Source organism: Pseudophryne corroboree, chromosome 1 (assembly GCF_028390025.1).
Source record: "Pseudophryne corroboree isolate aPseCor3 chromosome 1, aPseCor3.hap2, whole genome shotgun sequence".
Classification (NCBI taxonomy): Eukaryota; Metazoa; Chordata; class Amphibia; order Anura; family Myobatrachidae; genus Pseudophryne; species Pseudophryne corroboree.
Window position 1 is genome coordinate 879,560,501 of NC_086444.1, and position 14,036 is coordinate 879,574,536.

Consider the following 14,036-nt stretch of genomic DNA (forward strand, 5'->3'; position numbering starts at 1 on the left):
GTACTTCAAAGTACCAGAATGTTTGCATGCTTTTCTGTATACACCAGGTGATTATACATTTTGTCAATATTTAAAAAAAGAACATAATCTAGTATGCTCCTCATACAGTACATTGCTCTTTCTCCTTCAGTTACTTTGTTAAGGTCAGTCAGCAGCAAAGTTCTGAGTAAGGGAGCCATGCCTTGGGCAGCTGTAGAGAGGAAGAGGGCAGCTCAAGCAGCAGAAGGGGCAGGAAAGCTTTTGCATACATCACATGGTTTGCTCTTGCGAGACTCCTCTTAATAAACGTGACAGGGTATTCTCTGTAATAACACTGCTGTCTCATTTTACACCAGAGAACATACTTTTTAGCTTTAACAAAAGAACAAAAGAAAACCCAAAAGAAATAAAAATTACATTCCAACAAAGAAAAAAGAAAAAGAATAAATGGTTTGAAACAAAATAAAATATTTACTTTACCTGCCAAAAAGCTTCTCCTCTGGATTCCAATCTGTTTGCTGAAAGTTATTTTTACTGTTCATGCCTGAACAATAAAAGAATAACAGGTTTTGCAGAAATTTACAAAGTTGGCCATTTTGAGGTCAACCCTAAATTGATGCCAAATCTATGCTTGCACTTTTTCCTCTCAACTAGCTATAAAACAACTACTTGTGTCGTTAATTTGCAATATTTTTTTTCTTTACATTATTTAAATACAAACATATGAACTTGGGGATTACCTTTGCACAGAACATAGTTGGTGACAATTTTTTATTTTATTTTAAATGCATGATATCTATAGTGCAGCATTTTTGTAGTAAAGGCCCAGCGCCCTAACCATTTGGGGAATTAAATCTGCCCAACTGGTGGTGTTTGCTGCCTTGAAATAAAAGGAGATATCCAGATCCCGTTCAACAGGATCCAATGTAGACAACAAAGTCCTTTCAGGTGAAGGTTCCCCCAGTTGAGTCCATGATATATTGATGCTGACTTTGTTTGAACCCTTGACAGGAAACAGGCTAAATGTTGCCACTCTGCAAGTAATAAAGGGCCTAATTCAGAGACCTGATCGCTGTTGTGCAAAATTGCACAGCGGCCGATTATCGAATGACTGGGCATGCATATGCACTGCAATGCACAGGCACGAATCCAGACAGCTACAGAATGCTGTGAAAATTCGATTGCTAGGCGTACTCAAGGTGATTGACAGGAAGCGGACGTTTGTGGGTGGTAACTGGACGTTTTCTTGGAGTGTCAGGAAAAACGCAGGCGTTCCTAAGTGTTTTCAGGGACGGTGTGCCCAGCCCTGATCAGCCAGATTCTATTGCACTGTAGGAGTAAGTCTTGGGCTATGCATAGGCTGCACAGACTGGAAAAATCATTTGATGGTGAGTGAGTTGCAAACGGATTTGCAGATGTCCGCTGTCTGGCAATGTTTTCGCCCAGCGTATGCAGGCATTCGCACACTTGCATGGGGTGGGTTTTCACTCTGTCTGGGCGGTGACTATTTGATCGCAGACGTCTGCAAATTTGAAGAGTAGCGATCAATTCTGAATTAGGCCCAAAGCGTGCAATTTTTTTCATATGGGTCTCGAGACAACCCTGGATCTAATAAACTGATTTAACGCTATCATGATTGGCTTCAGCTACAGGAAAATGAAGCACAAGTTATGGGAACTCAGTAGCTCCGGCATTCTTCAGGTTCCACATGGCATCACAAAAGTGTGTCTTATCCTGCTCACCACTTAACAGCACTTGCCTACCTCCACAAATAATGCAGATACTGATAATCCTTCATTGCTGATAACTGGTACTTTTCTGCATGCAACGCTACTCCAACAACATCTGAATCAACCCTAGTGTGTTTGTAGGAGCTCACAAAGACAGGTGCCACAGTGCTAGCATCATGTCTGTCACAGCTAAACAGGTTTTGTAATGTTACAGATAATTATAGCTTGCTACCTATTTACTTGAAGTAATGGAAAGACACTTACTGTACATAGAAACATTGAATTTGATGGTAGATAATAACCACTTGGCCCATCTAGGCTGCCCATTTACATACACACGTTAGGGTTACATTTTATTGGAAGCCAATTAACCTACCAGTGTATTTTTGGATTGAGGGAGTAAACTAGAGAAATCGGAGTACCTGGAGGAAACCCACACAAGCGCTGGCAGAATATACAAACTCCACATAGTTAGGGCTACGGTGGAAACCAAACCCATGACCTCAGTGCTGTGAAGCAGTAGTGCTAACCATTACACTGTCTGTGCACCTCTTTCAATATGAGAATGGGGGTAGTGTATCGCAGCAGCAAATTTGTTAGCAGTTGGGCAAAACCATGTGCACTGCAGGTGGGGCAGATATAATGTGCAGAGTTAGATTTGGGTGGGTTATTTTGTTTCTGTGCAGGGTAAATACTGTCTGCTTTATTTTTACACTGTAATTTAGATTTCAGTTTGAACACACCCCATCCAAATCTAACTCTATCTGCACATGTTATATCTGCCCCCCCCCTGCAGTGCACATGGTTTTGCCCAACTGCTAACAAATTTGCTGCTGCGATCAACTCTGAATTACCCCAAATATTGGTGAGCAACAATGATATTCATCTCTTTCCCAATGTTGATATCATATTCCATAATCTCCTATCTGTCTACCAATACGATAGTTGAAATAACAGTTCAGGATTTTATAGCAACATCCTCTCATTTGCCAGGTATCACACTATTGGTTGCTGACTACATAGTAATAGCAGCTCCTCTGACTGTCTCAATCTCTCTAAAAATGAACATGAAATAATCTTGTATAAACTTTTTTCCTGTGTATTTGGCAGAGTCCGTCCATGGAATTCCTGCCCTCATTTATGTTCTCCCTATAAATCCCCCATCATTTTGGTTGTTCCAAAAGTTCTTCATTATTATAGCCACACCACATCACAGAGCAGTATGAATTGACACATTGTCGCTCCAGCTCTATTTATAGAGTATGAATTCCATGAAATGTAGAATTTACAAGTAGAATTGTGGAATGATTGTGTTGCCTAAACTTTTCACCTCAGAAAAAAAGTGTCCTGTTGTGCTGCAATTCTATTGCAAAATTCTGTCACAACTTTGTTATTCTTAACAACATACCTGGTTTGTCTTTTACCTGCATTACGGAAATTATAATGTAGCAATGATGACATTTTGCACACAGCAGCAATATTGGCCATGGGCCCTATGCCATATAAAATACAGTAAAACACGAACAATGAATTTACCCTATGCTTTCACAAAAACATTACACTAGATCACTGTGTATATGTTATATAAAATATGTGCAATAAAAATATAAATATAAATTTAGTGCATAGCTGGCAGGCCTACCGCAATGTGATGCAAGGCCTGATTCTGATTTGGAAGTAAAGCAAAAAAAAAAAAAACACATACTGTATCTTTGTATCTGGAACAAAGCATGTTGCATTGCAAGGGGAGCAAATACATTTCTGTGCTGGGTAAATACTGGCTGGTTTTGAGTGCAGCCCACAAATGCTAGACAGCTTAATTTTACATTGCAATTTAGATTTCAGTTTGGGCATGTCCCATTGACCCATTATGTATATGTTTATTTGTTTGTTTGTTGTTGTACATTAAAATCTGTATTATACTGGGTGTTAATTAATTCAATGCTAGTAATCCAGTTCAGTAATATTATATTGATCTATTACACCCAATAAAGATTGTTATTCATACAAGGGTTGGCTAAATTACACATTAAGTACTATTGTGCCAGATTTTCCCCCAGCAATAATCTCAATGTACTGTCCTATGTATAAACACTTCATGTATATTGAGCTAGTTATCTGGCACAAAATAACAATCTGATATTATAAATCGGTATGCTGTGTTTAGAAAATACTTGTTATATACCAAATTCCTTCTGTTAACTCAGCAGTTAATTACCGCCACAAAATACAGTAGTGTTGTGTTTCATAACATTGCAATCAATGAGCTCTTATGGGCAGGATACCTGTAGCAGTCACACTTGTTTATTAATCTCATTCAACTTGTATCTATCTATCTATCTATCTATCTATCTATCTATCTATCTATCTATCTATCTATCTATCTATCTATCTCCACCAGCTCCTGAGTAGGGCTGCAACCAGAGGACAGTCAATTTCCATTGAGAATATACGCTTTGGGATGAAGCCAGAAGCTACATCTGGTCTGATACCGAATAGTACTCTCCTGAAGTTCAATAACATATCCTCTCCATTCATTGTACACTTTGTGTATGTGTGTGTTTTATATACTACCCCTAGAGCAGTCCCCTTTAAAGGGTGAAACGAGTAGGGTTTCTGATGCCATATCCATCTGCCATTTGTGAGGTACCTGCCGCAAGCAGAGGTTAAAGTGAGCCGGAACAGGGTGGAACTGCGTTTTGTCAGTTTCATTTGGAGCCAGAATGCAGTTCCACCTCCTCCGGCTCACCTAACCCAGAGAGAAGTTGGGCGCCTGCTGAGATTTTGTTACCAGGGAGCACCCGGCTTCCTCCTCTCAGTGGCCGCCGTACGCGGAGCTCACTCCTGAGCTCTGGCTCCTGGCTCAGGCAGTGTGCGTGTGCGGCGCTATGGGAGAGACGTCATGACATCTCACCCATAGATCCAAAGAGTAGGCGGCCAGGCGGCCAGGCGGAGTGCAACAGCGGTCCAGAAACGGGGCTGGTGAGTATTATGTTTTTTTTGTTTTGTTTTTTGTATGTGTGTAAGCGGTGCTACTAGGCGGCACATCTACTTGGGCACAATGGCTGGTGGCACATCTATTGGGGCACATCTGCTGGGGGAACAAAATCTGGGGGCACAACTACTGGGGACACATCTACTGGGGGCACATCTACTGGGGGACACAACTACTGGGGGCATATCTACTGGGGGCACAAGTGCTCAGGGCATAACTTCTGACTGGGGGCATAACTACAGAGAGCACATCTGCTGGTGGCACAACTGCTGGGGACACATCTACGGGGGGGGAAATCAGCTTGGGGCACAACTACTGGGGGCATAACGTCTGACTGAGGGCATATCTACTGGGTGCATAACTAGAGAAGGCATAACTACTAAGGGCATATCTACTGGCTTGGGGCATAACTACTGATTGGAAGCATAACTACGGGGGACATAACTACTGGGGGCATAACTACTGGGGGCATATCTACTGAGGCATAACTACAGGGGGCATATCTACTGGGTGCATAACTACTGACTGGAAGCATAACTACTGGGGGCATAACTACAGGGGCATTACTACTGGGGGCACTAGTAATGAGGGCATTGCACTTTATAAGGGGCAATACTCCTGGGGACATAAGGGGCACTACTACTGAGGGCACTGTATAAGGGGCATTATTGCTGTGGGCATTATGTGTATTTGGGGTGCGACTACTGTGGGCTTTGTGTATAAGGAGCACTAATATGTGGTGTAATGTTAATAAGATTGTGCTACCGTGCAGCATAATTTGAATTGGGGATACTATTGGGTGACCATGCCCCTTTTTTGCGGTGCGCGCAATCCCTTTATTTTACAGCCGTGGTGGAAGGGAGGGTGAGTTCCACCACCTCTCTAGGACCACTTTAAGCACTGCCTGCAAGGGTGTTAATGGGAAGTAGTTACACCTTTCCTGTCTTTATGTTGGTTATTTTTACACCTTTTTAACATAATGTAAGCAAATTTTATATGAGCAGAATTTTTTTTATCTAGAATAAAAATATTAGGGTATCTGCCAACAGAGGCATAACTAGGGTCTTTGGCGCCCCCCCCCCAACAAAAAGCAACAACTGAAAAAGAGGTGCGGTCAAGAGAGAGAGAGGACAGGGACAGAGAGAGATGGAGTCATGGGAGAGAGAGAGAGAGAGAGACCAGGGGAAGAGAGAGGGAGACATAGGAGAGAGAGACCAGGGGCAGAGAGAGAGACTAGGGACAGAGCGAGAGGGAGACATGGGAGAGACACAGAGAGAGACCAGGAATAGAGAGGAGACATACGCAAGAGAGCGAGAGACCAGGGGCAGAGAGAGAGAGCGACCAGGGGCAGAGATTGAGGGAGACATGGGGGAAGAGAGGGATATGTTTCCAGGTCACTATGTTCTGCTTACCTGCTCCTGTGGTGGTCATGCAGAGTGCAGTGTGCCCACCAGTCTCCAACTGGTCAGCAAATGGTGGTGCTTTTACAGGTGCCTCACCACTCACCTCAAGCATCAGCCTGGACACACACTTGTCAGCATACAGGAAGCAGGACTTGCTGGGGAAGGAAAACAATGCGCTTATACAATAGACGAGACCTAAGGTAGAAGAGGGTGACAGGGAGAAACAAATAGGGAGAGATAGAGGGTGACAGCAGAAAGCTGAGGGTGACAGGGAGAGGCAGAGGGTGAAGGAGAAAGTGATAAGGAGATAGTGGGTGATGGGGACATAGTGGATGACAGGGAGAGAGTGGGTAGCAGGGGAGGCAGGGGTTACAGGGAGATAGTGGATGACTGGGAGGCAGGGGTGACAGAGAAGGCAGAGGTGACAGGGACATAGTGGGTGACAAAGAGAAGGTGACATGGAGATAGTAGGTGACTAGGAAGGCAGGGGTGACAAGAAAATAGTGGGTGACTGGAGGGCAGTGGTGTCTCCAGAGGTGGGGCTGCAGCACAGTCCAGAATTCTAATAGGGGAGCCACTTAAACTGCCACTCCAAATGCTGCCAAACATTGCTGGCCAGGTCTCACTGGAAGTTGGTATGGCTCCCCATTTGAATTTTGTACTACACTGCTGACCCACCTCTGGAACCACTATCGCTGGAGAGACTGGTGACAGAGAGATCGTTGGTGACAGGGTGCTGGTGACAGGGGAGTCAGTGGTGACAAGGAGATAGTGGGTGGCTGGTGAGGCAGAGGTTGACAGGGGGATAATGGATGACTGGTGAAGCATGGGTGACAGAGAGATAGTGGGTGACAGGGGAGGCAGGGGTGACAGGGGAGGCAAAGGTGACAGGGAGATAGTGGGTGACAGGGGAGGCAAGGGTGATGGGGAGATAGTGGGTGACAGGGGAGGAAGAGGTGACAGGGAGATAATGTGTGACAGGGGAGGCAGGGGTGACAGGAAGATAGTGGGTGACAGGGGAGGTAGTGGGTGACTGCTGTGAGATGGCTGCATCCAGAGACATTCATACATTTACTTTTGGGGCCGAATCCATATTCGCATTGCTTGGCTGGCTGTGTCCAGATCAGCGTCGCTTGGATGGGCTGTGAGATAAGCTGGCTCTGCCAGCAGGGCTGTTTCTCTTATCCACCTGGCTGTGATCTCCTGCGGCACCTCCTCTCCCCCCATAATCAGCCAGGCAGCCCCAGTCACTCAGTAAGCAGAGGGGAGGAGCTGGGGGAGATGAGAAGGGTGGGCTCACATTGCCCCTCCTCCTGACCCTTAGATAGAATGTGTCCTCCTGGTACTAGTTCCTTTAGTCACCATCCGCGGTGTCGTGGCTGCGCCTCCCTCTGCAAAACGGTCTGATGGCCAGGGTACGTGACCTGCTCTAGCTGCCCTCATTATGCCTCTGTCTTCTAATAAGTGTCCATCGGGCCATGATCTTTTGACGAGAGGGTATAATTCCAGGACATTCCGCTTATCGCGCTGAATAATATTGATGGTGTATGAAGAGTGAATTGGAATAACAAGATTGGGATGTCATCAGTCTCCATTCTACTTCAAATATGGACATTTAAATTCACCCACTGTGTTTTCTGTTGAGGGCACAATCCTGCCATTTACAGAGCCCTCTGGTTCTTTCATTGTGTATGTTATTTATTGGGTTCCAATGTGAGGAGCTGCTGTGCCAATTTTTTACATTAGCGTTGGATAAAGGTATTTTGTATATTATATATAGTCATTAAATGCCCGGCACTACAACATATCCTATAACTGCTTGATCCAGTGCCCAAACAGTGTCACATATACTGTACATACAAAAGCAGGCTAACATGGCACTCAGGACTCCAGTCCCAAACAACAGTTCTCAATGATCTGTGCAAACTGGAGGGCGGGGGTATCAAGTCTGCGCTGTATAGGACTGAGACAGCTGGCCGTGTGGAGAGTGCCAGAGCTCCCTAAGGGCTCAGTACAAAAGTGCAAAATGAAAAAAGGGGGTGTGCTCTCTCTACAACGGCGCTGGTCTCTCTTACGGTCACCTATGTATGTGGATAAAACCCAGGTGTGAAAGTGTATGTTGAAACACACTGGCATGGTATAAATAAAATGGAATTTAATACAATACTAACATGCAATGTCTAAAAACAAGCAATACATAAAAAACAAGTGGACTGGGAACAGGCCATGCGGGGAATGTGATCCTACCGATGCAGGTAGAGGAGCCGCAGGTGTCAAATAAAGGCAGGGTACCCCGGGAAATACCCTGGTGGTGGCTCCTCTGATCGAATTCCCTTCCAGGCAATCAGGAAAACAGTCTGCCAAACATCCAGGGGGTGGGCAGCGCCACAAGGTATCTCCAACGCGTTTCGGGACAGCCTGGTCCCTTCTTCAAGGCAAGGCCAAAATCTCCAGGGTATGTAAACTTTTGATCAGGGTCATTTGGGTAGTTTATGTTGTCATTATGATTTAAAAAGAGTAAACACAGTTGTTTGACAATAAATGGCTTCACCCAACCACTAACCATGAGTGAAAGAAAAGTTTGTGAGTTATCATTCATATTCTCTGACAAATGGCCAGAAAATCACAAATTCTGCTAGGGTATGTAAACTTATGAGCACAACTGTAGATAGACAGGCAGTCAGGATCCTCGGTGCAGCAGCTGCTGGCAGATCCGGGACAGGCAGGGAAGGAGGAGGAGGGGAGGGGAGGGGAGGGGAGAGGAGGGGGGAGCCGCAGCAGCGCACTGTAATTGGTGTCGCTGCCGCATGCAGCTGTCCCTCTCCTTCCACATTGGCTGGCTGAGGGAAGTGCATCCCAGCATTCACAGCAGCGGCGGCCAGCCTATGTGGAAGGAAAGGGTCAGCTGCAGTGGCGCCGCCTCCAAGTGTGGCTCCCTCCTCCACCTCCCTTCTCTTCCTTCTCACCTGTCCCCGGAGCTGCTCCTCTCCTCAATCCAGAACACACAGATGGCTTGTAATGAGTCAATTTGACTCATTACAATGCCGCTGACTTTAGGGAATGCGGGCAGTTGCGCCCTCAGGGGAAACTGCACTGTGTGCTGGGCACACCTGGCACACGCGTAGTTACGGCCCTGGGTAACGGCGTGTAACTAATCGTCAATTTCCCTCTATTTCAATTACAGCAGATGAGAGTTAATGTGTTCACAAGAATCTTCACCCCGAGAAGCTGTTAGGTTATCTTCAACTATTTGCCTGGCATGGTTGCATCAGATGGGACCACAACAGGGTGTGCTTTCCCTGACATGGTTGCATCTGATGCGACCTGTCAGAAAGCTCACTGTGTGGCTGAAGGAAAAGAAGCTTCCTGCAGTTGCCACTCTCAGAGGGACCTCTGAGACCTCTGCTTCCTGGTTCCCTCTCCTCAGTGCATGCCTTCTGCATCACAATCAGAAGGTGAAGGTGTCTCCCAGCAGTAATGCAAAGTAGCTGTAACCACCAACATCAGCAGTAACAGTGGTCTGTGCCATCATTCAATATGCCTAAATGACAAAATATATTAGTCCACAGTAAATTCAGCCACCACTGCATTAGCACTATAGCCATATCTAGGTTCACTGCAGTGCAGGAAAAATTGGATAAAATGCAAAGGGAAGCCTGAGCAGCTAAGTGAAATAATGGCATGGGTTGCTTTGACCACAATAGTACTTAAAAAGTGCAATAAATAAAGTCATTAAATGCCCTGCACTCCAACACATCTTGTAACAGCTTGATCCAGTGCCCGAACAATGTCACATAAAAAAGCAGGTTAGTACAGCACCCAGGACTGTGATCCATGTTGGTATTCCGAGCAGTGTCAGGATTCCAGCATCTGTATTCCAACTGCCAGCATTCAGAACGTCGAGATCCTGACTGGATCCCTTATATAGTTACTAACATACTCTCTGTTATTGTACAGGAATCACTAGAATGTTCTCTGCATTGTACATTTGTCATTAGAATGCACTCTGTGATGGACATTGCAGGGCCGAAACTAGGATTTTTGTCACCCAGGGCAAAACAGCAATTTGCTACCCCCAGTGCTTAAAGTGGTCCGAGAGAGGTGGGGGAACTCCCCCCCCCCACCCCTGTAGGTGCCAGGGCCACACCCTAGCCCCTCCCACCTTGAAGATGCCCCTCCCCTCAAGAGAGCAATGTAACAGCATCACTCACCCTGCCATTGTATAATAATCACAGTTTATGATATAATTGCAGAGTGAGTGATGCTGCTACATTGCTCTCTTCCACCCAATATTGTTCTCTTTAGCAAGGCCAGCAGACACATTTAATGGCAGATGCTCACAGTGTAAAGTTATTTATTATATGTCATGTGAAGGTAAAATTACATATAGTGCATACAATATGAAACATACAGGTATGTGGTGATACAGGTTAAAAAAACAGAGGACTGTCCACTGCTTTAACCTGTATAATCACATACCTGTATGTTTAATATTGGAAAGAGACAGACACAGACAGAGACACAGAGACAGAGAGACAGAGACAGAGACAGAGACAGAGACAGAGACAGAGAGACAGAGACAGAGAGAGAGAGAGAGAGAGAGAGAGAGAGAGAGAGAAAGAAAGAAAGAAAGAAAGAAAGAAAGAAAGAAAGAAAGAAAGAAAGAAAGAAAGAAAGAAAGAAAGAAAGAGAGATAGAAAAAGAGTAAGAGTAAGAGAAAGAGAAAGGGGTCAGGTCTGCTTACCCCCCTATTTATGTGACACATGCACACACAGGAACGAGGCGGCACTCTCCGGATTTCAAATAGAAAGAACTGTATTCAAAATTTAATCTCAAAGTGCAAAGTGCATAACAGGTACAGATATTTCAACACCGCGCAGGGACTTTTTTTCAAGATACAAATGCTGCAAATTTTGTTATTTGCAGCATTTGTACCTTGAAGAAAACTCCCTGCGCGGTGTTGAAATGTCTGTACCTGTTATGCACTTTGCACTTTGAGATTAAATTTTGAATACACTACTTTCTATTTGAAATCCGGAGAGTGCCGCCTCGTTCCTGTGTGTGCATGTGTCACATATATAAGGGGGTAAGCAGACCTGACCCAGGGAACCCATCTTTCTCTACTATACATCCTGGATGGCACCCGAGTGGATGTTCATATTTACATTGAGTGCCAGCTATATATGACTTTATATATAACACTGTGTCGGCGGCGCTCAGGAAATAAAGACATTCATGTACAGGTGTAAGCTTCAACGTTTTTCGTAGGTTTAATCCTTCGTATATATGTGTGTGTATTTATATAATCTTACACTGTGAGCATCTGCCATTAAATGTGTCTGCTGGGCTGGCTAAAGAGAAAAATAATGGGTGGAAGAGAGCAATGTAGCAGAATCACCAACAGAGTTTCTCAGTCGTGTTGTGTCCAAATATATGAAATATATATTAACATAGGCAGTTGAGATGAGTTATAAACGTACAAATAAATATATAATATGCAATTGCTTGGGTTGTTTTTTTTTTATTACATGTGATGTGCAGCAGCAGTGTGATTGAATCCGTCTCCGGCTGTCCCATCCCCTTTACGTCAGCGTGGCTGGGTACTTAGAGTCAGGGCAGCTCCTCTGCTCCCTTTAGCTGCAGACGTGCAATGTCATTATTTCCGCCGCCGGCAGAGGGTCTGGAGGAGGCAGGTCACGCTAAATCAATCAGTCCTTCTTTAGCGCCACCCACTACCACATCATTGATATCGGTGGCTACGGTGCTGCTGGGCAGCGCATGGGGAGGCCCGGTACTTGAAGCCAGCCTCAGCTTCCTATTGATTCTTTCCGGCTGTCCCTAACCTGGGACTGGAAGCCGCCTCAGCCTGAGCCTTCTATTTTCCTATAGTCCTCTCCGTGCTGCCTGTGTGACTAGTTTAAGTGAATAGTGTTCTGCCTCCAAGTAGAAGTGCCGGAACACAGTTCTACCTCGCTCTGGCCCGATTTAACCTCTGCCCACACCCTTTTTTCACTAATAACACCCCAGCATCATTAACACCAGCACCCCTCATTCACTAATAACATCCCCAGCAGCACTAACACCCACACTCCTTATTTATTAATAACACCCCTAGTAGCACAGACACCCCACATTAACTAATAGGATCCCAGCTACACCCATTCCCCACCCTTCATTCACTAACAACTCCCCAACCTCGGAATATCACTCATAAACCCAGAAACTTGCCCACTCACTTGCTTGCTGATGTATGCTCCACAGCCAGAGCAGAGGGAGAGGGTCCCGTCACGGAGGAGGAACCGAATGAAGAGGTAGAGGCTGGGCAGGCACTGCTGTCTGCATGCCCGCTCTTAAACTGCATGCAGCACAGCGCGGTCCTCATGTCTGTCTGCCCCGCTCCTCTGCACAGCTGCGCGCCACGGGAATAAGACGAGATGTCGCTCCGTGACGTTATTGCGTCTTATTCCCATCATGCCACTGAAAGGGGGAGGTGGGCCATGTTCCTGTAGTGCGCCCGCCTACCCAAGCAACATCTATTGTGATTGGAGGGCCGGGCTGCACACACTGGGATCGCAAACTACACCAGGCAGCCGCAGAGCTGCCTGTACAGTTAGCTGCGGAGATCGGGCAAGGTGGGCTGGCGGAGGCGGAACGCGTTCCGCCTCCATACACAAGTGACGGAACGCAGTTCCGCCCCGTTCCGGCCCACTTTAACCCCTGGCTACCCCGATACCAAAATTTGTCTTGTGGGGATGGTGCCGAAACTGGGAATCAGGGTAAGCAGATGATGTAGGTAACTCATAACTAGTGGTGCAGATAGAATTGTAATTATTGAGGGCCGAAACTGCCATAGTAAAAGGAATCAATTTATTAATTACAAACATCTATTAAAAACAATAGACAAACAGCTATTGACAACAATACAGTATAAATATATGTGCCATGCCGCATGTTTCAAGATACACATAACACTAACAGGACCAGAGGCTAAACTAAGGTAACCCTAGTACAGAGGTGGCTGAGGCCATAGGAATCAGATACTGCAGTGATGGATGGATGCAATAAATCCCAAAGCAGTGGCATTAGAGCATTGTGGTGTAACAGGAGGCTGGCACCATGTAAAAGGGTCTGCACCACCCAGCAAGTCCTGTTTACCTGCTTTATCCCTTACCTTTAATCTGACTCTCATAGTCTGCTGTTCGGTCCCTTCCTGGCTTTCTGTGGGGTGGGATGGCATCCTATACCCAGTACCTGCTACACTGTCATATCACTGCCATTGCCACCTCCTTACATCCATAGGCTCAGTTCACCAGGGAGCAATGTTTGCTAAAAGAGTGCCATCACAGGGGATGCGGTCATTTGACCGGGTCTCAGGATCCCGGCGGTCACCATACCAATGCCGAAATCCCAATCGACCACTGTGCCGCACGATGGAATGCCGAAACACAGGCTCTATTCCCACTCGTGGGTGTCCACAACACCCATGGATTAGGAATAGAACTTGTGGCGAGCGAAATGAGCACACAAGGGGCTCTGTTGCGCTACCCCCCACCCCCTGCTGGAATTCTGCTGCCGGGATCCCATGGTCGGTATTGTGACCACTGGGATCCCAGGCACTGGCAAAGCATTACCATCCCATCCATATGGTGTATGGTTGCTGTGCCCAGGTTACAGGGAGTGTGCAGTATAGGAAAGACAGCTGGGGACACTTACTCTTTAATCTCCCAATCACCTTATGTGCCCAGGAGTGCCAACGCTAGTGCTGATACTACAATGCTACATGCAGGGAGCCCAGTGCAGTCAGTGCCCGAGGGATGCGTTGCCAGAGCCCAGGGAAGGAGCAGTCAGTCCTGGCAGTGTGCAATGCAGTATGTTTCCTAATACTATTGTGCTACCTGGTAAGGAGTCCTGTGTTGTTGGTCCTTATTT

General features: G+C 46.0%; 1 long non-coding RNA gene across 1 annotated transcript in view; it reads left to right on the forward strand.

Annotated features, from left to right (window-relative positions):
- Positions 1-14,036, forward strand: part of LOC134958738 (uncharacterized) — an 82,897-nt gene that overhangs the window by 12,298 nt on the left and 56,563 nt on the right. The window lies entirely within an intron of this gene.